The 25749-nt window shown below is 41.2% G+C and overlaps 1 protein-coding gene and 1 long non-coding RNA gene across 16 annotated transcripts in view; one reads left to right on the top strand and one right to left on the bottom strand.

Moving 5' to 3' along the window:
- Positions 1 to 25749, top strand: part of CADM1 (cell adhesion molecule 1) — a 325552-nt gene that overhangs the window by 49976 nt on the left and 249827 nt on the right. The gene's annotated exons all lie outside the window — the stretch shown is intronic.
- LOC111095825 lies at positions 797 to 8686 on the bottom strand. Its single transcript, XR_005359257.1, has 3 exons — positions 8597 to 8686; positions 2442 to 2525; positions 797 to 1001 (listed from the first exon to the last, which is right to left on the bottom strand). It is a non-coding gene; the product is annotated as an uncharacterized LOC111095825 (long non-coding RNA).

Consider the following 25749-nt stretch of genomic DNA (forward strand, 5'->3'; position numbering starts at 1 on the left):
CAATCTTTATTTAGCTCAATTGGTTAATCTTGGGGCTAAGGAATTATAGTGTTTAAACTTCATCTTTCAAGCTGCAGTTTGCTGGAGGTGGATACTTATTTTTAATGGTCTCAAGGGCTTGCCTCTTTGACTTGGATCTGTGAGAAGACTTTTTGGTGTAAACTCCTAACCACCTCTAGGAAGAAACTGTTGAAGGCCTGTGCCCCAGGATGAGTGCCTCTTTCTCTAATTACTAAGTAATTAGGTAAAATTAATCCAACTAATGAATGTGATTTTTATCATGCAAATGTTAGATGCTTATAGATTGCTTTTTTCCCCCCCTTTAAGACAGTGAGGCTACTTCCTGAATCATTTCTTCCATCTCTATGTTCATCACTCCTATCTTCCTCCCTCTTAAAGTATTTTGGAGACTGAAGTATAATATTTCCTAGTAGTGCTGTTTCTTTCCTGTATAAACTTTATGCTTTACATTTTTCTTGATCTTTTACAAAAATGTAGTGAAATATTGCATATGCACGGAGCCCAGAAATTGTTTTCTCTTCTATTTTCCGAGCTGAGTTTTGTGCTGGTCTTCTTTTTATCTCTCCATCTATGTTTGCAGGGCTCTCTGTTTCCCCCAAGTGTTAATGTAAACACATTTTATTTTGAGACAGATCAGTTCACTTCCCTCTGGAAATCCATTCCTATAATGTGGTAAACCTCAATATAACTCTCTGGTCCGAATGACATTTCATAACTGTGTACAAATCAAACATACTGTTGATATTAAATGACAACATTTAATGCTTATGTCAACAATTCACTTAAGTCTCATTTCATTAAAATACTCCTGATCTGGAGAGAAGCTGCTTGTCTGAGCAGATAAAGCACTTGACTTTCACCTCTAGTTTCCAGGTTAAAGTACGGTTGGTAAGCTGTAATTCGGCTGGATTTCATAGCTTCTGGCCAAGGGGATTAGAAAGGAAATCTAGTTCACATAATCAGAGGAAACCTTCAGTCACCTGGACAAGAGAGCATCAAAATCAGGGATTTTCGCTTTATTCCCTGTGTAAGTCAGCTGGTCTTTGGGGATGATTTGCTCCAGAAAACCTTTGAACTAAGAAAGTTAAATAAGAAATTAACATGGTTAAGAAAGTTAACACCGCTCACTGCTGGATTGTCTCTTCTCCCCCTTAAGTTCTTATCCTTCTCTGGCAGCTTCAGGCCCTACCCTATTGAGAATATAGCTGGAGAGAATAGCCCTGGCTATTTTGAGAACCTTTTTGTTCCCTTCTAGCACTGGATGCACTCCTGTCCTCTTTTCAGGAAGGACCCTCTTGAAGGGACTGGCTTTTTTTGTTCTCCAGAGCGTAACTCTAATGTACATGTTGGTGTATTTCATACACGTGTCCTCTGTTTCCCTGAGTTACGATAGAAGCCCAGCCCAGAATGCCTCTCAGTAAGACCTGTGCTTCCTGCACTTCCATGGGTCAGGGGATCGCCACGTTAAGAATACTGTCTTCGCTGAGATTGCTCGTGTCTTAGGCTGAATCCAATAGTCTATAACTATAAGTGGCCTCTGGGGGACATTTGAATAAGTAATAGTTGCTGCTGCTCTAGAAATAATTCTATAATGTTTTAGTCTCCTATAACTCACCAAAGTTGAGGGCCTGGTTGCAAATCACCCTTTAAATCCTAACACAAACTGTGCACCCCCTGTGAAGCCTAAGCAAATGGGTAACAGAGGTAACAGGGTAACAGAGAGGAGGAGGGGAGCTGTGTGGCCCTGAGGAACAGACTTCTCCAAATGGCTACGAGTGCTAAAAGCCTGGGATTGTGCTGAATTTTTACATACCTGTGTCAGTGCAGGAAGGCCCAGAGATAAATGACCACCCTTCCCATAGTGGAACAACCATAATGTGAAGTAAGTGGCTGTCAGGGTTCTCTCAGGTCTTGATAACTTGGGGGAAGGCAGATAATTAATACAATGAAGATGACAGTGGGCCGTAATTGGCTGTGTGTTATAAAGTTTAGACATTGGCCTCCCTTCTGTCTCTGGGAGAAGGAAATTGCTCTAGCATGTGTATGCAGAAGACATAAAGCTGGCTACAGCAGTATTTTTATTTCCAAATTATTCTTAAAACTACTTAAAAGTCACCACAGAACGTGCTTTACAGAAGCAATTTCATGGCTTCTTTAGGTTTTTGTGTAAATCCAGATAACTGAAATGTTCGCCCTGATTCATTATTGAAAAGGAAGGAAGTACGCTAAAGCTGATGGTGGAGGCTGGGCCCAACCAAAAGGAATTGGGGGGTGGGGAAAGGAACTCATCCGGCTCTTCAATTCTTTCAAAGAACTTCTGTTGTGATGGGTAACGGAAGGGGGCATTTGAAAGATGATCATTATTCGAGAAATTTTTCTGAACTGGAAACTTACTAGCTTTGAGTCCCGTTAATACTCACCGGCAATGATGGCCATTTTCTATTCCATGAGATCAATTTGGAACTTGAGCATAATTTTATTTCTGCTTCACAGTTCTTAAAATCCTGTTTGGAAATGTCATTAGGAGGATAAGGGATGTAATGAAAAATACGTTTTCTCATGTACCAAATCAAAGTGTATAGTTATGGAGCTGGCTATCTATACTGAACAACAGTTAGCAAAATGAATCGGCTGCTTTCTGCATTTGAAGCTGCATAGTGTAAAATTCAATGAGACATTCAATAACTGGAAAGATCACATCAGCATCAAGGATGCATTTAGCAGGTCTCCTCCTCCCGTATGACTGGAGTGGAAGCACCGTCTAGAACCAGGAATAAAAACTATGGGTGAAGTTAAGAATTATGGGCCTGGAGGCAGGGGGAGAAGTGGGACTCCGTGTGCCCGGGAACCCAAACTTGGATGCAGATGGAAAGAAACGGGCAGAAAGATGGGCCTTTGGGGACCAACATTTTATGAGAATGGTGCTCTTGTCAGCATCTTCCATTAAGGCCTGAAAGTTATCTTTTGCAACTGGCATCTATCAGGCCCCTCCTTAGGGCAAATGACCATATTTTTAGTGGTTGAATTTGCTGGGTCAAAAAGAGGGACTGTGCCGATTCCCACGTAGTATGGGAACACACAGTGCGGGGTAAAAAAAATGCATACTTATGGGGTTGTGTGTATGTGTTGGTTTCACTATAATATATGGAATTGTTGAACTCACTAGAATGTTTGGAACTATAAAGTTAAGGCGTCTTGAAATATTGCTCTGTTACCCAGTGGCTTAGGGGAATACATGTTTTCGTATAAAACACCGAGAGCATTAAGTGATGCCATTGCCAGGAAATGCACCTTGCCACCTCAAGCAGTAGATGTAACTTTTAGGAATGCAAATTTGAAGAACTGACAGTGGGGAAATTACACGAAGCTCACCTAATCTTGAATTTTTCTCCATCCAAGTTTTAAGTAGGGGCTGTTTCTGATTACGGCTTTTCCAGGGGGATAAAACAGTTTTACAAGACTGACCTTAAGTGCAAAACGGATAGTAATTCAAAGCCCTGAGGGGGCTTAAGAAATGAAGGTAACTTATTGGTTTTGGCAAGGAAAGGGTTGGCCGGTAAGACCATTGAGCCCCTTAGCTGAAAATGCTGACAAGCTGAGCAGAAAGCATGTGTGCTGTACCAAGCACAATCATTATTTTCATTGGCAGAATGTATTGCTCACAGTTTTGGGTAGTCTGTCCATTTTGTCAGTAATTTAATCTAGGTCAGAAAAGGCATGGGGTAGACATGCTATTGTTGAGCATCCCTGCAGGCATCCCTGGCAGGGTCCATTCCAACTTTTAATGAGGAGCCTCGCTTTATGTTGGGGTCCTGCGGTGGCTCATGGTATCTATTTTGGGGTGTTTTAAGATGGGGGTTAGCTCTTGAAATTGGACAAGGTGCCTGCCTAAAAGGTGAAATTTTATTTTTTTTCTTCCCCTTTCTTGGTCTCTGCTCCTTGTTAAATTGATAATTAGGTGAGACTTTTAGACAGCAGTGGAAATACAGATGACATGGGATTGTGTCAGCTTTCCTTTCAGGGGAAGAAAAATTCAGAGGATTGGAAATAAAGAATTTGAAGACAGAAACTTAATACATTTGAGATCTTCTATATTTTTGTTGTAATTTTATTTCACGGTATGCGCCAACAATACATGACATCTTGAATAATGTATTTTTATATTCCTTACTCAAGAATTAAGCCAGTACATTTACAAGATGAGGAAATGTTGGCTTTGTAATATTGCTACTCAACCCATTCTGTTTTTTTCTTTCCCTGGGAGTGGTGTTCTCACCCTCATCCCCTAACACATTCCTCAGTTACTCGAGGATCAATGGAAACATTCCATGTTTTCTAGGATTTTTCCCCCCAAAGTATTGTGGTTACTTATTTGAGAAAGGAGGAAATGAAATGGTTACTAAAATTGTGGAAAATTTCATATGCTAATGAGTTTGGTTCTTGAGATCATTTTGGGAATATCTTTGGCAAGTAAAAGAAGGCATTTTCACACCTTGTCGCATTGCTTTTTAGTCAATCAAGGAAGTTGCAGAAAGAAATTTCTAAGCTGCAGGCTGTACAGGGGGACAGTTAATTGTATGGCAGCCTTCATTTTCTCTAATCAGAAATTGGGCAGAAAGTGTTGGGACATTCTTTTCTTATTCATTACTCTGCTTACACCATATAGGGATTTTTGTAGTACAGTAAGTTCGTGTCCTGGTCAAAGCAGAATGAGAAAGGGAAAGGATTGCCTTTTAAGAATAGGGATGAGAAGAACCCAGCATTGATAGTTATTATGATGCGTGCTGTTTGTTAAACACTATATATCAGACACGAGTGGAGGAAACTGTTAATCTGGGTCCAATCAAGAGAGAAACCACACAGTAATTTGAACAGGGAAAGTTCACTTACTCAGTGTAACAGGGGTTTGGGATAACAAGGGATTTGCTAGTAAGAAGCCGAGAGAATTCTTAAGAATATAGGAATAGCATGTATAACAAGCAGCCACCAGGACCCTGTTGCTGAGGGAGGCATCCTAAGAACAGCCCCCTTCCTCCTACTCCCAGGTGAGATCTGGACTGTTGGAGGGGACACGGCCACTGCTCACAGCTGCAGAGGAGCCGCTGTGGTGCCCTGGAACTTGCTGGAAGTCTGGAAGTCCTCCTCTAGGATGCTGGGGGGAAAGGGCTCAGGAGAAGGTGTCCCCTTGAGTCATTCTGATACAAAACCGCCTGAACAGGGTGTTGAGGAAGCTGCAAGTCTGTATTTTATGCTCCCGGTGGCCCTGCACAATGGGACCTGGGAACTCGGGAATGTGTGCACTTGGGGAGCTGGTTGCTGGGGAAGCGCTGTTTCTTCTGCAGTGTCCCTCTAGCACCCTCTACTGACAAAGCCTAGCCTTGTGCGGGTGTGGGGAGGGAAAAATATATAAAGGGTCCAGATCCATTTTCACAGAGCAGGCGTAAAGGGTGATTTTGAAGTTGAGAGGCAATAAGCCAGTAACCAGCAAGGAAGTCTATAGGCCTCTTACTCAAACCTAGAGAAATCAGAACTGAGGATGGTTTCTCTTCTTACAGGTGAAGACAGTGACTTCTGCTCAGAGATTTAATGACTTATTTAGGACCAGAGAGCTAATAAACGACAGAGCCACATTTCAAATTCAGATTTGTAGTGTTAAGGCCCCTGTGCTCTCCACTGGCCTCTCAAAGAGAAAAGCAGTGACAGTCCAACCTAGAAACTTGCACTTGCACCACAAACCCTCCTCACAGCATAGTTCATCCTGGAGTATACTTCCCACTGGTCCTAAGGCTTAGGGGAGCTATGTGGATGACTGCCTGTTTGGCTTTTACCACAGATTATCTGAGTTTTGAGACTGAAAGGGATATATTGTACCTATTTTAGTGGATCCCCTAAGCCTCTTTTTACTTGGATCTTAGCTGTGTTCTTTTTCAGCGTTCTAGTTCCGGACCTGTTTGGCTGTTTGATGGCTCTCTGGAGGGGAGGGACAGAAGATGATGATGGCTCTTGCCTTTTTTTTTTTTTTAATTTAAGATTTTATTTATTTATTTATTTATTTGAGACATAAAGAGAGGCAGAAACAAAGGCAGAGGGAGAAGCAGGCTCCCTTTGGGGGAGCCCGATGCAGGGCTTGATTCCAGGACCCTGGGTACCCTGAGCTGACGGCAGGTGCTCAACCACTGAGCCTCCTAGGTGCCCCTGATGGCTCTTGGCTTTTGATTTGAGTGTTACCTCTTCCCTCCCTCCCCCCACCCCCCAAGACTTCCTTTCCAGGATACCCTGTTCTTGGTTGTTTCCTGGCTGAGTCTGAATTTCCGGGCCCCCTCTTCTGGAGCCTCTGAGGTCCTATTAGGCTTCTCACGTTTACCTCCTTTTAGATAGTAGTTTTAAAAATTATAGTGTAAATCTGTACAAAAAGGGACCCCCTCTTTTTTAAAAAAATCTGAGGTAAGAAACTCTCTTTTGACTTTGGGTGAGTTCCTTAACTTCTCTGGGGCTTAGTGCTTTCATCCATCCCTTAATCTATAAAGGGGGATGGCCTTTCTAAAGCTCCTCTCCTCTCAGAAACACCCAGGGACTATTTCTAGTTTAACAGCTTCTGGCAGCAGTTCCAAACACGTGAGCTTTCCATTGCCTGATTCTGTCCCTGGCAAGTAGTTGATGAATTACAGATAAATGGAAGACCATGTGATGTACTTGTAGAAATACAGCTTTCAAGGTGGACCCACAAGAGTTAACATTTTAGCATCAGGACTGAGCTGTTTTATAACAACAATTTAGCCTGGAGCTCCTCCTTCTGTGTCCTAGCTTTTTACTTTATATAATGGGAAAAAGACTGCCTGGCCCATGGCCTTCATGCATGAACAAGAGAAATAATACATGATAAGCATTTTATACAGTCCCTGGCACGTAGTAGGTACTTAATAAATGATCTCAGATTGCAAGTTCCTTGAGGGCAGGGCTCCTCTCTTTATCATCCTTGAATTGCTTGTAGGTTTTGATAGGACAGGCGTTCAGCAAATCCCACCATTTTGAACTGAAATGCTTACAACCACTAAGAGTCTTTTCTAAGCTGAGTCTTGATAAAGTAAATACTTAAATATATATGAATGATTACCCTGGAATTGTAGAAGCTTGATTACACATAGTCTTCTGTCTTCAAGCAGTACCGTTAGAATTTTATTACATTTCCTCTTACTCCTCTTATGTCTGACTACATGATTCTTCTTTAACCACTATTACGTGGCCTAATAGTAGTAATAGTAACATTATTAAGGATTCACTATGTGCTAGTCCTTATTCCAGGCAATTTACACATATGGATTCCTTGAATAATTCTTATCCTTTTATAATCTCTGTTGTCTGGGTGAGAAACTGAGGCACTGATGGGCTGAATTACTTGCCCCATGGCACACAGCTGGTGAGAGGTGGAGCCAAGGCTCTTCTTTCCTATATTGTGTTACTTGGTTCCACTCTCGTTTTGAATCCCTTCATCAGAGGTCACTGACGAAAATCCAGTCAAACTCAACCCGGCCCCTTTGAGAATGAAAGGGGAAGGTGTAGAGTTCAAGGAAGCTTGACAGCAATCTATTTTTAAGCCTTTAGATACATTTTTTGGGAGATTGCTTTCCCCTTTCTGAATCCTCTCTGAGGTCAGAATGAGCAAAAGCCAAACCCAGGGAACTTCTATGTTCTTAAGATTAAAAAGTGTCTTTGACATTACAATCCCTTGTAGTCATTACCAGGTCTCTTCCATGCTTCAGAATTAGCCTCACCCCTTCCTCACATCCCTGTTCTCCAAAAAGAACTCCAGTAACAACTTTTAGCTCCCTGGACTTCCACCTTCCCTACACAGGATCTAAGGGTTGTTTCTCCCCACCCCCAGTGCTCTAATCTGCTTAATGACCTCATCTTTGCCATTGAAGCTGTCATTTACATAAGAGGAAAGTGAAGAGGAACTGATTTTCCACTGATCATGTGAAATAGTAGTGATTTTACAATATTGATAAATTAAAAAAATGGGTCTGATGCTCTGTTGTTAGATTATATTAATGGGACCCCAGAAATTGTCATCTGGCTCCCACCTTGAGACTCTGGAGGTAGAGACCCACGAAGTAGGGACCCTGAATGAGGTGTGTGTTCAGATGCCAAGAACTTATTCCATTTCTCCTTTTATTTTCGTAACAGCATTATTTTTGCTGTTAGGAAAAAGATTGGCTCGGTAGACTTTAGGAACCACTTTAGTCAGTGTGGATAAATGAAAAAACACAAGTGATCAGCTTTCATCATGACAAATGGAAACTGTCATTTAATTTTTATCCCCAATTATACAGCTCCGGGACCAATTTTTCAGGTGGAATGTTGGAGCCATTAAAAAGAAATAAGTAAACTATACCATATTCCATCATTTTTCTGGCAGCTAACCAATGATCTGTAGCCTTATTACATGTATGTTTTTATAGAGATCTTTTTCTCTTAAGTTTGTAGAAGGCTTTATTAACTCTTTACTGATTTCTTCTGGAATGCATTTTTTTCAAATGAATTTTCTTTTTATCATTAAGCATTGGTTGGAATTTACCTTTGATTTTGGCTGGCAGCTATATGCATTTTCATCTTTTATGGTTTTCGATTACTAGAATTGCATGGAGTGATGTTTCTTTAATTCCATCTGGAATTATGTGAATGGTTCTAATGTTGGCTACAGACTGTCTTCATTTGGATTTTAGAATGTGACTTGTAAGAAACAGAATTCATATATAAAGCCCAACCAACTACCACTTATCTCCTATCTTGATGTGATAGAGAAAAATTGGGTACTCCCTTTTATGCTCCTATCACATCCTGTCCATTCTTTTACTGTAGCACTTAATATGTTATAACTTAATTGATCTCGTGACCATATTCCCCAGTAATCTGAAATTTGGGGACTGTGGGCAATTTGGCCTATGATTTGGGTACTTCATCTTTGCTTCCATGAACTTAGCAGAATGCTTGGTACATACTGGATTTGCAAAAAAATATATTTTTCCTCAATATTTTATTTATGAGACACAGGCAGAGACATAGGCAGAGGGAGAAGCAGGCTCCCTGTGGGAAGCCTGATGAAGGACTGGATCCCAGGATCCCAGATCATGACCTAAGCCAAAGGCAGATGCTCAACCACTGAGCCACCCAGGTACCCTGCAAAAAATATTTCTTGAAAGACTGATTAAATGTCCCCCTTTTGGGGCATATTTATAATTCTTCGATATTGGGATCCACTAACCTCCGAGGAGACTAGAACCCTTTTTGACCATGTATTTAATCATTTTTATTCCATCTAGAAAAATTTTGCATGTGGCAGGTAGTCTCTGAATTTTACAGGTGAGAGAAACCGAGATTGAAGGTTACTGATGATTTGCCAGATACTAAGAACTCCAGAGAGAGGCATATCGGGGATCTGAACCATTGCCTTCTGGCTTCCAAACCAAGAGTGGTCTGGAAAAGCTTCCAAGTTCCACTGCTTTGGGGTTTTGTGCTCTTGATTGCACAATCCACTATTACTTGGCGACACCTGGGTGGCTCAGTGGTTGAGTGTCTGCCTTTGGCTCAGGTTGCGATCCAGGGGTCCTGGGATCAAGTCCTGAATTGGGCTCCCCTACAGGGATCCTGCTTCCTCTGCCTATGTCTCTGCCTCTCTTACTGTGTCTCTGATGAATAAATAAATAAAATCTTTAAAAAATCCACTATTATTTGTATTATCAAAAACAGTGATTTATTTTCAATGCATAATTGATATATAAAGTGTTGGGGTGATGGCCAGATTATTTGGCTTTTGGAGAAGCTGACTAGTGGATGAGGCCTATTAGTTGCATCTCTGCATAGGGTTTTTTTTTTTTCCTCTTGTTGTTCACATCTTTTCCCCTTCATTCACCCAATTAGTAAATCCTGGGAGCCTTTGGCTCTGAGCCAGAGCATGTTTTCTATACTTGACTTTAGCATCAGAATAGTTAAACTTAGTTCTCCACGAGAGAGGTCCTGGAGTGTGTTAGGAACAACTAGGCAACATCTTTTTCAGATGTATGCCTTGGCATATGCTTGGAGGAGAAATGGTATACTCCCTTGTATCTGCTTATAAAACTGTCATCTGGTACTGTTAGCGTTAGAATATGCAAGTAAGCTTCTAAACATGCTGATGAAAGGGCCCTTTTGGCTTGGAAACTTGTTAAGTCAAAGGTGTTAGATCCTGTATCTTGTCCTCAGGGGTGCTGGACGAAACAGCTGCACTGAGCCTTGTTAATGCCTATAGTCTCCTGCTTCAGAAACAGCAAATGGCCTTGTGTTAAGAGTTGCTATAATATGAAGTTACTTTTAGACAAGCTGCTTATTGGGAATACAAACATCTTAGTCTAGATTGGCAGACAGCAAAGCAGGTAGCACTTTGGAAATGTTTTTCCTACTTTCTCTTCTCTACTAGTTACAGGAGGAGTAAATTCAATGAAACACTTAGAGGTGATTGCTGTGATCTCTCATAAATCATTGCTTGTGGTAGGTATCTGTGTTGAAGGCTATATTAGCTCTTTCTAGTGGGAGGAGGAACTCTTGGATTTGGCTAATGTACCTGCACTGTTGGAGAGGTGTTGATATTCTATTCTTTTGTGTATAACTGAACTTTGCTTGTGCCTTTTTTGGGGATGTTAGGTGTTGGGGTTTGGAATCAGTGAGTCACCGGATTGGGAGAAGACCACAGACTGTATTTAGCATAAAGCTTTGAAATAGCCTTTTCATTTTCAGGTAGCTGCAACAGAACGATTTTATATATATATATAAAATATATATATATATCATCCTGTGTAATGTCCACTCATTGGTCCCTTGCCTTTTACCCCAGAATCTAATCCTTGTTTGTCACTGTCCATTTACTGTAGCATCTGTGACTGTATTTATTTTAGAGGGAGCGGGCAGAGGGAGGGGTTGGGGGGGAGCAGAAGAGGGAGGTGGAGAGAATGAATCTCAAGCAGACCCCCGCTGAGTGTGGAGCCCAATGATGGGCTTGATCTCACAACCCTGAGATCATGACCTGAGCTGAAATCAAGAGTCCGGTGCTCAACTCACTAAGCCACCCAGGCACCCCTGTGCAGTCTTGTTTTAAGTTGCCTTATGTATCAAGTGCTTTAACATCTCTGTGCCTTTGTCGTATGCTGTGCCCTGACCCTTCCTTGACATCCTAATCATTGAATCATGCCGTTCAGAAGTCAGTTCCTCTGTCCAACTGTTCCTGATGTTGTTTCCCCACTGCTTTAATCCCCAGGTAGGATTCTGCGATCTCTCCATGTTGTGTGCCTGTCCGCTCCCCTCCCCATCTGGCACATGCCTGTCACCTGCCTGTACTGTGCATACACTTTATCATCATTTCCTATTTGTTCACCTGGCTCTGTGCTCGGCTAAATTCTGCAAAGGCAGTGTTCACATCCTCCTGGATTATACAGTTTTACATTTATAGTATAATGCCCAACTCTTAGGAACAATGTACATTCAGGAACATATTGCTACCAGCTTAGGGTAGAGGTAACGATCATTTTTCTTGTTGGTTCTTTTAGGTATAGCTTTTAGGTGCTCGACTACAGGTTGCTCATTGAACTTAAGATCTGTTGAACCTCTCAGGACTGTCAGAGTTCCCAGATGTACTTTTATGTAGTTTGGGGATTATAAAATAATGAGAGGGATGCTGAAGGTGACCGAGAGCAACTTGTCATTGATTTCAGAGCCCATATTTCTTTCTGAAAATACTAGCCTGTGGCATCCAAGCTGGTTGGTGTGAATGAGAGTCAGTATCTTGCTCACTTTCTATAAAATTTGTTCATGTCCACAAATTTAATAGCAAAATTATCAATTTTCTTACCCTCCCCCCAGAATCCCTCACCTGATCTTTAATGTCCTGATGAAAATTCACCCACGGTCCCCAAGCAGTGAGCTTAATTGTTTCTCCAGTGTTTTGTGGTTCCATGTAGGGGTCAAAATTATACAGTGTCTTGGTAGAAATCAGCCAGCATTTTAGTTTTTTTAACCTTGTTTTTGTCAGATGGCATACTCAATATCTCTGAGCTTTATCCATTTTATAAATGAATGGTCAAACCCTCAGGCACTGGGGCACAAGTCCTTACTTTTATTGGCTTGCCCCATCCTTCCTGGAAGGTACAATACATCCCACTCTCCTCATGCAACAGGAAAAACCCTCAGCCAACGTGTATGTATGTGATTTCTGTGCCTACAGGGACAGAACTGAGAAAGCAGGCATTAAATTCATTTTAGGCCTAGCCTGTGTGTGTGTGTGTGTGTGTGTGTGTGTGTGTGTGTGTGTGTTTCCCCCCAGAACACCCACTCCTCTTCCACATTTCTAAGAGCAGTGACTGCCCAAGAATTGAACTAAACCTGACTTTGGTTATTATACTTGAAGAATGAAAGCCAAAGGGACACTTAGTGTCCATAGTTTTCTCAGAAGCTCTGAAGGGAAACTTCTAGAACTAGAGTCAGTGGGGTCATTATTTAAATTGTGACCTCCTGATCCCACTGAACCAAGTACCTCACTCTGGAGTAGGTACTGTTTCCTCCAGATTCTTCCCTTTGCTTTCTGCCTGGAGTCATATACATATTTGCAGGTGAGGAGGAGCAGCTCATGTTTCTGCAGTAGTAGAGGATCTGATTGCGTTTATTCCTCTGAGATTTTCCTAGATGGAGGGTATAATTTCTTTATATATTTGATATTTTTTTTTTCATTCAAGATTTTAGAGGCTATTTATTGGGCACTTTTTGTGTGTGAGGCACCTTTGGGAAACAATGGTTAACAAGACAGGTAGACTCCCTGCCCTCCAAGAGCTTAGATTTCAGTGAGAATACAGGCACTTAAACAATGAGAGCTTATTATATGTGGTAGCGTTGGGAGAGCCCCTGTCAGGAGGTGAAATGTTTGCTGTTTAGCATATTGGTACAGTGGTTACATATTCAGAACCTACATTAGAGCCACAGAGATTATGGGGAAAAGAAAAAAGATCTTGCCAAATTTATTTGCCAAGACCAAGTATGGGTGGGAATCTTAAAAATAGAGTTTGGACATTAAAATAGGTGAATTTCTGGGGTCTTTCAGTGATTTTGAAATTGGATCAGCTTTGGCAAATCCAGGATAAATGGTCCCTGTATTTTCTAGGTTTTTGCCCCTCATGCAGCAGAATTTATGGAGCTGTTAATATAGGGAACAGATTTTTTTTAAATTACTAGCCCATAATAAAGGCATAACAGAATTTATTAAAAGTCTGATTTGCTTTAGAAATTCAGAACCCTACTCCCATGGTTTGATGGGAAAGAATAAACCAGAAAAAATGAGCAATTGTTCATGTTCTCAGTGTAAATATTATTAAAAGACCTTCTGTGCTACTGGAGTGTTATGGATTCCCCCTCTCAAAACACCACTTGGCTGTGCTTTGTCACTAAAGTTGATCTGACAATTTCCCATAGATAACTCTGAAATGAGTGTATATTCATGACTTTGCATAATAATCATATGCCTTTAATATTGCTGAAGTCAGCATTTGGACATCTCTGCAAAACTTTAGTTAAAGAATTGGTTCTTTTAAACTGCAGTCTGTCATCAGACCACATCCTCCGAGACCACGAACAGAGATGTGCGTGCTTTGGTGTATTAATCTACACAAATCAGTGATCCGCAGGCCAACAAGGGTAGGATGGAGAAGGCAGAGATGTTTCTAGAAGAGAGGCGCTAATGTCTAGAAGAGGAACTAGCTATCTGCTCCACCTCTTCCCTGAATTTAAGACTATACTTAAAATATCCCAGATGGGCAGTTATAAAATGCTGTGGCACCAAACCTTTGGGAAAATGGTCTTCCTTTTGTACCCCCAACTCCCCAATTTTTTTTTCCCTCTACCTCATTCCTTTACTGCCTGGCCAGTTTTCTTTTTAGCAGTAATGAACACCTGGCTAGCCTTTCCTTATAAAGTCATTTTTTACGGAGTCCCTTGCTGGAAGTAGGGCTGGGGGCTCCTAGATTACAGGTTTGAAAAGTCTTTTTGTAACTGCTTTGCATGGCAGGTAGAGGACCCACTGACTTGCTGCATGCCTCTCGAGTGGGTACTCTGATGATAATGCTTCACCTTTAATACTGCTTGACAGGACTTAACCACACATGCAACAAATCAATGCAGTCTAGAGCACAGATGCACTTGATCTATATTGTTTGTCTTCTTTTGACTGATGCAGGCAAAAGAAGCCATCAGATAGCTCCTTGGTTAATATAGCTTTGTTCTAAAAAAGAAGGCAGTGATGTATTTGGGGGTGCCTCTGACCCAGGGTTGAAGTGAGGAGGATGTTTGTTTACTAGTCTGGACAATAAATAGTCAACATCCAGCTAAACCATGCTATAAAAGGATGTTAAAGTTCTCTAATAGTTTATTAGCATCACTGAAATATATAGCATACTAAAATTCCTGAATGATCATTTTAATGAAAGTGGTGTCATTTGTGAGTGGTACTTATCTATAAAAATTTTTTAGGGCTGTGGAAATATATTAGACATAAGGCTGATGGTTTGTTTTTCTTTGTGAGTGTGTTTGTGTGTGTGTGTGTGTGTGTGTGTGTTCACCCCTCCCAGACCTCCACAAACAGTTTCTGACTGTCTGATTTGTTTCATCGTTTTTTTTTCTACTGCCTGTAGAACAGATGTTGGAAAATAATGCTTGTCCTGTCAGTTTCTAGAATCTGCAGCAAACCGAAGTGTGTACTCAAGGTAGATGTCAGCATCCTACAGCTGCTGCCACCAGCCTACTGAAAGACAAAATTAATCCTGTACTGGTAAAATTCACTTAAAAAAAAAAAGTCTGGCCTCTTCTATTCAGGAATAGGGAGCTCATCCCAAAATGAACCAAACAGAACACCAGGAAAGAGGTGATTTTGGACCAAAGGCACAAATAAAGGATGATTATTGCCTGTTACTTAGTGGATGATTCTTTGTTCTGAGACTAGGTTATACTGTTTTGCTGGAAGCTCACAACAGATCAATAGTAATTTTGTTATGGGCCAGATGTCAAAACAGAAATGTGCTCTGCAATCCCTCTGACTTGCTATGACAACTAATATGCTAAAATATATTTGCTCAGCATCCAGGTGACCCACGGTATTCTGTAGTCCCGTTCCCGTTCATATGGAGCCTCAGAGCTGTGTGTTTGGTGGAGATTCTCCTGATTTTGTTTTCCTCTCTCTTACATATTTTTTCTGATTGAGAGTGGATAAGTTTCCTTAAAAGCTTTCCTTTCCTCTGCACTGGTGATGAGTTGGTATAATATTTACACATAACTTCTGGTTACAGGTATTCTCTTTATGGGAAGAGATAAAATTCTTGGTAGGAAAATGGTTTGGAAGGAAAGCTGGCAAAAAAATGGTTTTTCTTTTGTTGTTATTGTTGTTTAAGTTCCTGTATGTTCCAACTTTGAAGTTTTCATTTTGGTCTGATTAGGATTTGGGAGTTTAAACATTTTCTGGTGAAAGGGGATTTCAGGGCTGTGGACTTGCCTATTGAAATATTGGCGTATTCTTATTTCTTCTGCTTGTCTCTTTTGCCAAAATGCTGGTTATCCACCAGATTTTGGATAGGATTAGGACAGCATTCCATAGTCAAGATTCGATTTGGTAGAAATATGCAGAATAAGTCAGAGGACAAAAACTGGCAGAGTTTGGCAGATGCGGTTTGACAGTGTAATTTAAAATAGCATTAGCTTCTTAAGTCCAGAGAGAACGTGGCCTCCTCTTCATGCTTGCCTATCTGGGCCTACCTTTCTTCCTCCAGTTCTCCCCAAATAGGAAAAGAACAAAGGAAAAGACTTTCCTTCTCAAGTATGATTGAACAAGCTCAGAATTATATGTTTAATAATGTGCTGGAGCTTTCCATTCCACCTCTGGGGTAGGTCTTAGGTTTCTTACCATTACGCTATCTTGTGGAATAGAAATACCCAACTGGGAAGAAACATTCCATTCAAGGATGTATGTTCTCTTAGAACTTCTCACTCTGTCAGATTTTGTTGTATATTAGTACATACAGTTCTTGGTGCTGCTCAGTAGATTTCTCCAACAGACATTTTTCTCCCTTGTAAGAAGAATTACTTGGATTCCATTGTTCTTTCATATCTTCAATGCCAGTGCTATTCAGAGCATTGAAGCTGATAGTAAAGTGAAGAGAACAAAGGTCAAATCCGACTCAGGTACCTTCTATAATAGCTCTTTAATTTATTGACCACTGAAAGAGAGGGATTTTTTCCTCGCAGAAATGCGGTACATTGACACTGCATTCCGCACTCTATCTTAGTGGCAGAAGGGGATTGTGTGATTAGTAAGCCAGTCCCTCCCTTCCAGAACCTTAACAAGCAAGTCCTCCTACAAGGGGGCACTGGCTTTCCACTCACCTCTTACCTGGTTCTTCTGATAACTAAGAGCATAAAATGCCAAATCATGGGACCAAGAAGCCAAATGGTCCACTGAGAATTGAGTTCAAGATTTGGGCTCATTGGACAGAGCTAACCAATTACATTCATTGTCGTCATTACTATCTCAGCTATAGTTAAGCCCCAGAGAGTCCCAGGTGCTTGACCAAGGAACTTGAGATGTAGAGTCAGAGAGTTAAGATGAGAAAGCCAGTTGGGTCTCTACCCCAAAACAAAGTTCATCACATGGATGGGGGTTGAGTATGAAAAGTGCAGTTAATTACCTGAGAGCAAAGCAGCAAAGATCAAGAAGGTGAATTAAGCTTCCAGGAATACTTTTGGAAAAAAGCTGCAACAAAATCTACCCAAATTAAAATCTATAAAGGATTTCAGAATTAGGGGAAAAACAGGACTATCTTGTCCCCTTTGTATCCTATGATGTACACAAAGTATTTCTATAGAAGTATGTGTATACATATAAACTTTTTTTTTCTAACTTAAGGTGTGGGTTAAGTCAGTGAGTACAGTGAAAGAGCATTACCTTTGTCAAGTTCAGAGCCCCCATGACCATGATATGGGTTAGTCTAAGCCCTGTCTTAGAGCATCTTTGTAGAGATGCTCAAGTAGTAACCAGGTGTGGTTATCAGAGGGCTTTGTAGGTTTCATAAATGTTCATCATCATCTACTAAGCTTTGTGCAGACCAGGAAACCTTTTCCAGACTTTTCCGGTACTGGGTCATATGGTATGGTCCACAGGCCTTAGGTGTGTGTGATTTCTGCCACAATGACTCCACTGTGCTGTTACAACATGAAAAGTTACAGAAAATACACAAGGTAGAGAGTGTGGCTGCGTTACAGGAAACCTTGACTGTGGAAACTGAACATCTGAATTTCATACGCTTTCCATATGTCATGAAATATTACTCTTTTGATTGGCAACCATTTAAGAATGGAAAACAATTGTCAGCTCTCTGGTTTAATTTGGCCCACAGGCCTTGTGTGCCATCCCCAGCTCCAGACCCTTGACTGTGAGTCTGCCTCCCAACCCATGTTATTAATTAACTGGAAGCTTTACATAGTATGATGGAATTTGGTAGCAACTCTGAAAACACAAAACATTCATAATAATCCTCAGAACCAATAACCTAAACAGAGTTCAACTCTTTGAAAAATCTCTTTGTAAAGAGTATAGTTCAATCCTTTGAAGCTGGGACTGGGGTTGGGGATTGGGTGGCTTGCAGCAGGAGGATGGGTGAAAAGCATCACTTACCTGTAAGGGGCAGTGGTGACTGAGTCTATGCTGTGCACCAACACCATTCAGTGCCGTGTGTAGATCTCACTTAATTCTCTTCAGATTCCTGTGAGAGGAGAACTACCCTCTCCATTTCCCGGATGAGAAAACCAGGCTTGGGGAGGGAGGGAGGGGTGGCGGTGTTCCGTACTTATGGAAAGAAGCTGTAAATAATGGAGCTTGGATTCCAAGCCAGGGTCTCTGAGCCTCTCTGAGCAGAATTAGGGAAATGCAAATCTCTTGCCTGATTTAGAGCCCTTCACCGGGTCTCCTGCATGTGATAGGTCCTCTCCACAGTTAATGATTTGTCTGTAGCAAAGGGGATGGGTTGGGGTGATGAGGGAAGTCATAATAAGGCATGAGGGACTAAAGAAAAGGATACTTTTGTCAGAGGTTCACTTGAACCTTGCAATCAACTGATATCTTGTCAAGCCAGGATATGATTTTTGGAAACCAAAGAGGAGTCATAAAAAATAAAAGTTCAGAGAAATTCATGTATTTAAAAATGTGGCAAATCATAGGCCTGGAGAACCCAGTGTGAAGGTCCTTACTACTGGGTTCATGAACTCCCATTTGATAGCTGGAGCGTTGTGTTTTAGAAAGCCGAAGGAAATTTTTTGACTCACTGCCAGTCATTTACTTAAACTTAAAAGATCCTAGCATTAAAATTACTTATTTGAAGTGCTGGCAGGCTAATAAATTCAGGGGGCTATTTTAAACATTGTCAATCTAAAATGTAATCCTATTAAAATAATTGAGTATTTTCTGAGCAGAGAATTCTCCTGTCCTCCTGTCCACGGCTCGCAAGAGAACAACATAAAAGGCATCCTAGAATGTCCTCTGAACATCATTGAACCAACCGACATGTTTGCATAGTGTAACTCGTGTCGGCTAAGAATTTCTTTGGTTAGACCCCTCTCAAAGGCAAAACCCCAACATAATGACAGGTCTCTTCTAATAATGGGAATTGGGGATTATATTTGGAATGATACCTTAGAGGTCCTGGGAAGCCTTCTTGGTTTGTTAATTTGTGCTCATTTCTCTGCGTGATTGAAGATGCTATAACTTGAAACGTTTGCGTTTTCTTCCTTCTGTTCATTTCTTGGGCTCCTTTTCACCCAGCAGCTTGGGTTACCTTGAATTAAATTGGTTTATGGCATGCCGTTTTCGGTAAAACTCTGCGAAAGAAATGGTCACATAACTCAGAAAGGTTTGCCCTTGGAGTGATTTAGTCGTGCTGGATGATAGCTAAGGAGGCTTATTGACTTTGAGCTCCCTTTGGAACCAGATTCAGAAAGCTGTGCACTTCTGTGGCACCTGTGAGACACTCACTTGAATAGAGCTACTGAGAAAAGCATTTCAGTTATTGGCATTTTTCCTAATGCATTTTGTATGTGTCTATACCACAGGGAGAAATGTGTGGTTATTGTTGAAATATTATCTACATGGCTTTGCAAAAGAAGAAAAGCCTCTGTACAGCAGTCAATAGATAAGTCTCATGGTGTTGTTGTGGTTTGGGGGTCTGTGCTTCTGTCTCCCCCAAACACCCGGACAGGGAGATGGCTGTGTTATTTGGATACCCCTGTTGTACTCAGAAAGCCATTTAAAGGGACCTTGAACTTGACCTGTTGGAGGTTGGTAACCATGACGCGGAATATTACTTCTTTTTTCTTTTCTGTTCACCTGGTTTTGACCAGGAAGCTGGGCCTTGACCATTTGAGGAACTGTGCTGTGTGGCACTAAGATAGGAAATAAGACTTTCAGAAGCGCAGAGGAGTTCATTTCTTTCTCCTCTGGAACAGATAGACTCCTGTTGAAATCAGAATTTGTGTGGACATATTTTCATTTGTGATGGGTGAGGGGTGTCGCATTTGTCTAAAGGGAGCAGTTTCAAGTGGGTGGATGTGTACCACCCTTAGGCTATCAGGGCCACGTTACTCGTTTTTGCAAAATCCCTTCTCCTGTTACAGCATTGCAGGAAGTTTGGGTAATTGATTCTCCTGAGCAATACAAATATTGGAATGCTTGATCATTCCAAAAGGTGAGCAGAGCTACTGCTTTTATATTTTAAAAACATCTGTTTGCTATTCTCAGGCATTCATTAAACAATTATTGATCGACAGCCTACCATGTGCTAGGCTCTAGGCTAGTTACTAAGGATGCCAAGAGGGAAAAAGGTGGCATCTCTGACCTCACAGTCCACTAAGGAAGGCAGATCCCAAATGGGTAATTATAATATATGCATCCATTAATTCAAGATTCTTTAAAAATTTAATTAGTATGTGCCGGGTGCTGGTGTGGGAGGGGAAAGGGACAACAGTGAGCAAAAGTGGACTTGGCCTCTGCTCTCGTGCTCTTTATAGACAAGGAGCAATTATTAAATGTATTTAATGTAATTATTTATTAACTAAGCAACCGCACAAATGTACAATTGTAATGTGGTATGAGTGTCATGGAGAAATGTATGGTATGATGAAATCCTATACTGAGAGAATCCCATCTCCTCTGGATGGTCAGGGAAGGCTTCACTAAGGAAATGATTATTGAACTGATCTGAAGGGTCAGTGTTAAGTTAACCAGGCTATAAAGGGTAGGAAGTGCTTTCCAGAGGGAAGCAGGTACACTAAAGGAAGTGGAAGAAGGCCTTTACTCTGCTGGGGCAGAGTGGAGAAGTGGGTAGCCACTGGACTTAGTTTCGGGCCCTGCAGGCCACGGAAAGAATTGGGGCTTTCCTCAAAGAGGTGTGGGAAGCCTTTGAGGGGTTTTCAACAGGTAGTGAGGGGGTAACATCCTAATTTTCTGGAAAAGAGCATTGTGGCTACAATGCAGCAGGTTGTGAGTGGTTACAAATGGGTACAGAGAGCTTAGGAGGTTACTGACTGGACAAGAGGTGGTGTGGTGGCTTGTATTAGGCTAGCATAGGGACAAGAAGGTAAGTGGATGAGGTTGAGTAGTAGTCAGGAGGGCACATCTATAGGCTTGATGATGGATTGGATGTAGGCTGTGAGGTAGGATGGTCCAAGGATAATAAAGGGAGAGGCCATGTAGTGATTACATATCATGGAGGGATGCCTTGGTGGCTCAGTTGGTTGGGCCTCTGGTTTGACCCTTGGTTTTGGCTCATAGGTTGTGGGCTTGAGCCCCCTTGTTAGGCTCCATGCTCAGCTGGAAGTCAGCTTGGGGATTCTCTCCTTCTATCACTCCATTCCCCCACTCTTGCATGCACACACACTCTTTAAAATAAATAAATCTTAAAAAAATGTAAAATCCTTATTTTACCTCAGGATTAAACTTGTATATTTCATATAGTAGTTGTCAATCCGTTTTCCCAATTTTCTGGTACTTTTCTGTATCTTTGAGAAGGGAAATGGCAGTTCTTACCCCTCCTTTTCATATTATTAAGGTGGCGGAAATACTCGGTTATGACTCCAAAAGGAAGTGCAAAAGGAGGCCGACCCAAGCCAGGAGATAATATCAAAGAGAAATACTTCCAGCAACATCAGCAAATGGTAAAGATACCATCAGAAACAAACATTTGCTGCCTTCTGCCTTCCCTACCAGTTTTAATTCAGAAAATTTAAATGATTTTTCTCATATCGAAAATGAGTTAAAATACTAGGGAGTCTTTTATTCTTCATAAACCGAAGTCAGAGTAATTTATTTTATCTAGAAGAGAGTATTAAATTAGCTGTCAACTGTGCTACACAGGTGGATGGTAACTTTTGAATGAAATGACCAAATCTCCGGTCCTGAGGCATTCATTTTAATCTCTGCTTTCCATTGAAATAGGCAAAACATGAAATGTTGAGATAATAGTACTAAAATTCCAAGTAATTGCTTTTGTTAGCTCAACTCATGTTTACTCCTATTAATTACTGAAATTTGATAACCCCTTTGTTTTCTACTTAGCATGACTCTGAAAGCAAGGGACAGAGCTATAAATCAGGTAGGCGGTTCTCAGCTAAAGGCAGGACTCCTTTGCTTTGATGTTGGCAGCTTAAAGCTAATTCCTTTGGCGGGATAGGTTTATAATTCAAGAAGATGTGATTTAATGTTGATGGAATTTATTTTTGAAATATGTTCTAGGAAGAAAGCCTTTCAAAGTAAATGAAGTTTTGAGGTGGGTCTTAAGTAAACAAAGACCGTCAGGATCTCTAAACACCCCACTTTGGAGATCTCTATAGGATAGGTGTGCGGATGCAGTGCGGGAGGGGAATGATGAGGGGATGACGTGAATAGGGAGGATATGGCAGCTCTGGAGGCTTCTGAGTAAGCTGTGCAATTGAAGACCTCAACTTGTGTCCTCTCTTTCTAAATCTATGTTACCTTCTTCATAATAACATTTCATTAGTGGTGTCCCTTATAAGTTATAAAGGCGACCCTAATAGGTATGAGGTTGTTTTGTTTTTGTTTTGATTTTAATTTTTTTCAAACTAAAGGCTTGTAAGAGTTTGGAGAAATTCTGAATCCATTTTCCCCCCATCCTGCTAATGCCACAGATTTCTGCAACCTCTCCGTCATCTCATTCATACATTCTTCCCCTCAGGAAATACTAAGTGCCAGGGACTGCTAGGCATTGGAGATTGAGCAGGCCACCAGCCAGACCAGGTCCTTGTCCTCACGAATGTCCTTGTTTTGGACACTGTTAGTACCATCAAAAATCACTTTTTTTTTTTTTTTTGATAACCTCATGGCACTGTTACTCAGTAGAACGGAGCAAACTTAGTGCATTCTGTTTGATGAAAATTGTTCTAAGACATAATACACTAGTTTCTTTGCCTTTTAAAAACCTTAGTGTATTGAATTCTGTTTTGTGTAAATAAATGACTTGGGATCTTTTAGAATATTAATATATTTTGATTAGAGACCATTAATATGGGTTGTTCTGTACTCAAAGAGATTGCTATGCTTTCTGAGTTCTCAATTTTTTACAAGTGGTTTTTCCAGTCTCCTTTTGCTCTCACCCTTCCCCCCCCCTTTTTTAAAAATATATTTTGATTCTATTGTAGTCTGGAAAACAAGATAACTAAGATGAGAAATGTATGAAAAGTATGTTAGTAGAGTAAATGGTGATGGCCCATTGTCCTCCATTTAATAGTTAAATGTCATCGTTAAGTGGGACTTAAGTGGGCCTGTGACATTTCAGGGACTTACACACTCCCTCTGTGGGTTCTCGGATTCTCTGGAGAGTTGGGCTTGCTGGATACCTGGCCTCACCGATGTGCTATCGCTCAAACGATCTTGTCCAAGCCCTGTTCCTGTGAAATCCTTTGAGGCAATAACCTCTTAATTGTAATGTAGGATAATGTTTTATAATCTTATCCTTTTTGGGTTTCCAGTTGTGCTCTCAAATATAGCGCTAGCTGTTCATTTTTCTCCCACAGCGAAGCTCTGGTGAGTGGAGTCTTTCCAGTGACATCTCTACATTCTGTCAGTTGTATATTAAGAATTATAACGAAGAAAGAAACAGTGAAACTAAGAATTTAGGAGCTTATAGACAATTGCAAAGCTTCTAGACTGGATACTAGATTACATGAACATACAACATATTGATTTGGGGAATAAGAGCTATATATAGTTCAGACTTAAGCTATGACAGATGGGGGTTCACTAGCAACAAATCTGATGACTTCTAGGCACAATTCCAAACTATTAAAAAAAAAATTCGCCAGATGCAAGGACTCTTGCCATTCTTAATAGATTCACTGTTATATAAATGAGTCCCATTTATATATTTTCTCCCATGGCCAATTATCCTGAAGGCGTTATAAGAATTATTTCTTCCATTTAATGGATGTCTTGCCATATGGATGTAATGCCACGTATGGCCATGTGGCAGTAGGGTAGTTCTGTTGGTAAAGTTGGCTCTTTTCTCAAGGAACCCATAAATATCTAGACATTTATATGAAATTATAGGTTTTTGATATCTAGATATTTTAAATTTATGTAAAGTCACAATCCACAGAGGACTGTTACTGTTTTTTTTTTTTCCTTCCTAAGTATTTGTACTCTTGTCTTGGATTCATTTCAAATTTAACTCCTTCGGAGGAGGTATAACAAGTACATTTACTAATCCGTTGATAAAACTTGGACAAGTCAGATGTATCTTCTTTAGTTCTTGACATCATCCCCTTTAATTACCTTCTAGTTTGTTGTAAATATACTTTTTGGGTTTCGAATTAGTCAAGTAATACATGAATGCATTTCCCTTTACAGAAATGTTTTAGATTAGGCTGAAATCATCACCAGTGGCTCCCATCCATCTTAGCTAACTTCTGTTTTCTTCTCTACTTTTTAATCTACCTACCTATCTAGTTGTAGATGTAAACGTAAAATCCATAGAAACTCAATGGGATAGCACATGTAGCATCCTACTGTGTTCATCATTTTACGGCTTGCTTTGTTTGATGAGCAGTGTCCTAGAAGCCTGGCCATGTTGTATTATGTGCAGGTTTGACTTGTGCCATTTATGTGCTACCTTGTATTCCATAGCCTGCATACACCTCTGTTTAGCCATTCCCCTATTGAGAAACATATGAGCTATTTACAGATTTTTTTTTTTAATTTTAAATCATTCTTCAGTGGAGATTTTTCTGCATGTTTCCATGTGCACATTTGCTAGAGTTCCTTTAGGATATACACCAAGAAATGGCCTTGCTGGACCATAAAGTATGCATGCTTTACATTTTAATTGATATCTTACATCCGGCTACTGGTCATTTTAAAATTTCAGTCACTAAGTGACTTGTTTTTCTTTCTTTTTTTTTAAGTGGCTAGAGTGGACCAAGTGATGTTCGCATCTGGAACAGAAATAAAGATGGTATCTTTAGGCCCTCCTGGGTTCATGCCCTTTCTATCCACAGCTTTCATTGAATTCTAGAACAGAGGAAGTGAAGTTTGTTAAGGTATGGGTCTTGGGAGGCACAGCAGTATTTTCCTGGCTCTTGGCTTATGCATCAGCTTTCTCTTCCTGTTTCATCTTAATCTGTCCCTGTGAACATAAAGTGACCTAGTCCTGCCATTCCAACTAAAATTATCCAAATTTTAAAAAGAACTAAAATAGGCCAAGCCATGCAAGCTGTGGCGAGACCCAGAGGGAGCAAAAGGAAAACAGGGAAGGTGAGAGACAGCAAGCATATCCTGGGTGAGACTAAGCCCAGTGTCGTAGAACCCACCAAGACCTCACCCACGGAGAGTAGAAGGGCGATGCTCCTACCAGATCTTCCTTGCCAGGTAGCCAAGGGAGGACCTGGGGGCAAAACTCTTCCAACTCCTGTTTCTCAGAGCACAGGGTAAAAATAAGAAGGGAGAGGATTGTTTAGCAAGCCAAGACTCAGGGTGCAGAGTGAAGCTGCCCAGAACCCCCCCCCCCCCGCCCCCCGCCCCCAGAGAGTGGCTGACACTGAAATTGGAGAAAACCAGGGTCTGGTTCAAGAGGAGGCTGAAGGCCAGAATCTGGGCCCGCGTCTCGGTGCTGCTCCTGGTTGTGATGACGAGCACACCTCAGGTCCCAGAGGTTCCAGGCAACCGTGATAAAGCGAGGCACGTGAAGTTTGCTTGTTTGTTTCCCAGTGTGCATAAGTTACTACGCCTGCACCATACTGTAGGCTAGTAAGTGTGCAACCGCACACTTTGTTGCTGAGAAATGGTAACCGTCACCTGAGCTTTCAAGTCCTAATCACTGACCGCAGAGCACCGAATCAAAGAGCAATGAGGAGGAGGCTTGGAATGTCGGGAGACTCTCCAGAATGTGATGCACTCTCCCTCTCGTGTGCGCCCTCACACGCACTCTCACCCTCACATGCACACTCACATTCTCTCATGTGCACTCTCACACTCTTGCGTGCTCACTTTGGTGCGCTCTTGCTCTCACACACTCTTGTGCTCTCTCACACGCGCTCTCACACATGCACCCCCACACACTTGTGTGCTCTCACTCTGGTGCGCTCTTGCTTCTCACACTCTTGTGCTCTCCA

The sequence above is a fragment of the Canis lupus genome, chromosome 5, assembly GCF_011100685.1.
Source record: "Canis lupus familiaris isolate Mischka breed German Shepherd chromosome 5, alternate assembly UU_Cfam_GSD_1.0, whole genome shotgun sequence".
Classification (NCBI taxonomy): domain Eukaryota; kingdom Metazoa; phylum Chordata; class Mammalia; order Carnivora; family Canidae; genus Canis; species Canis lupus.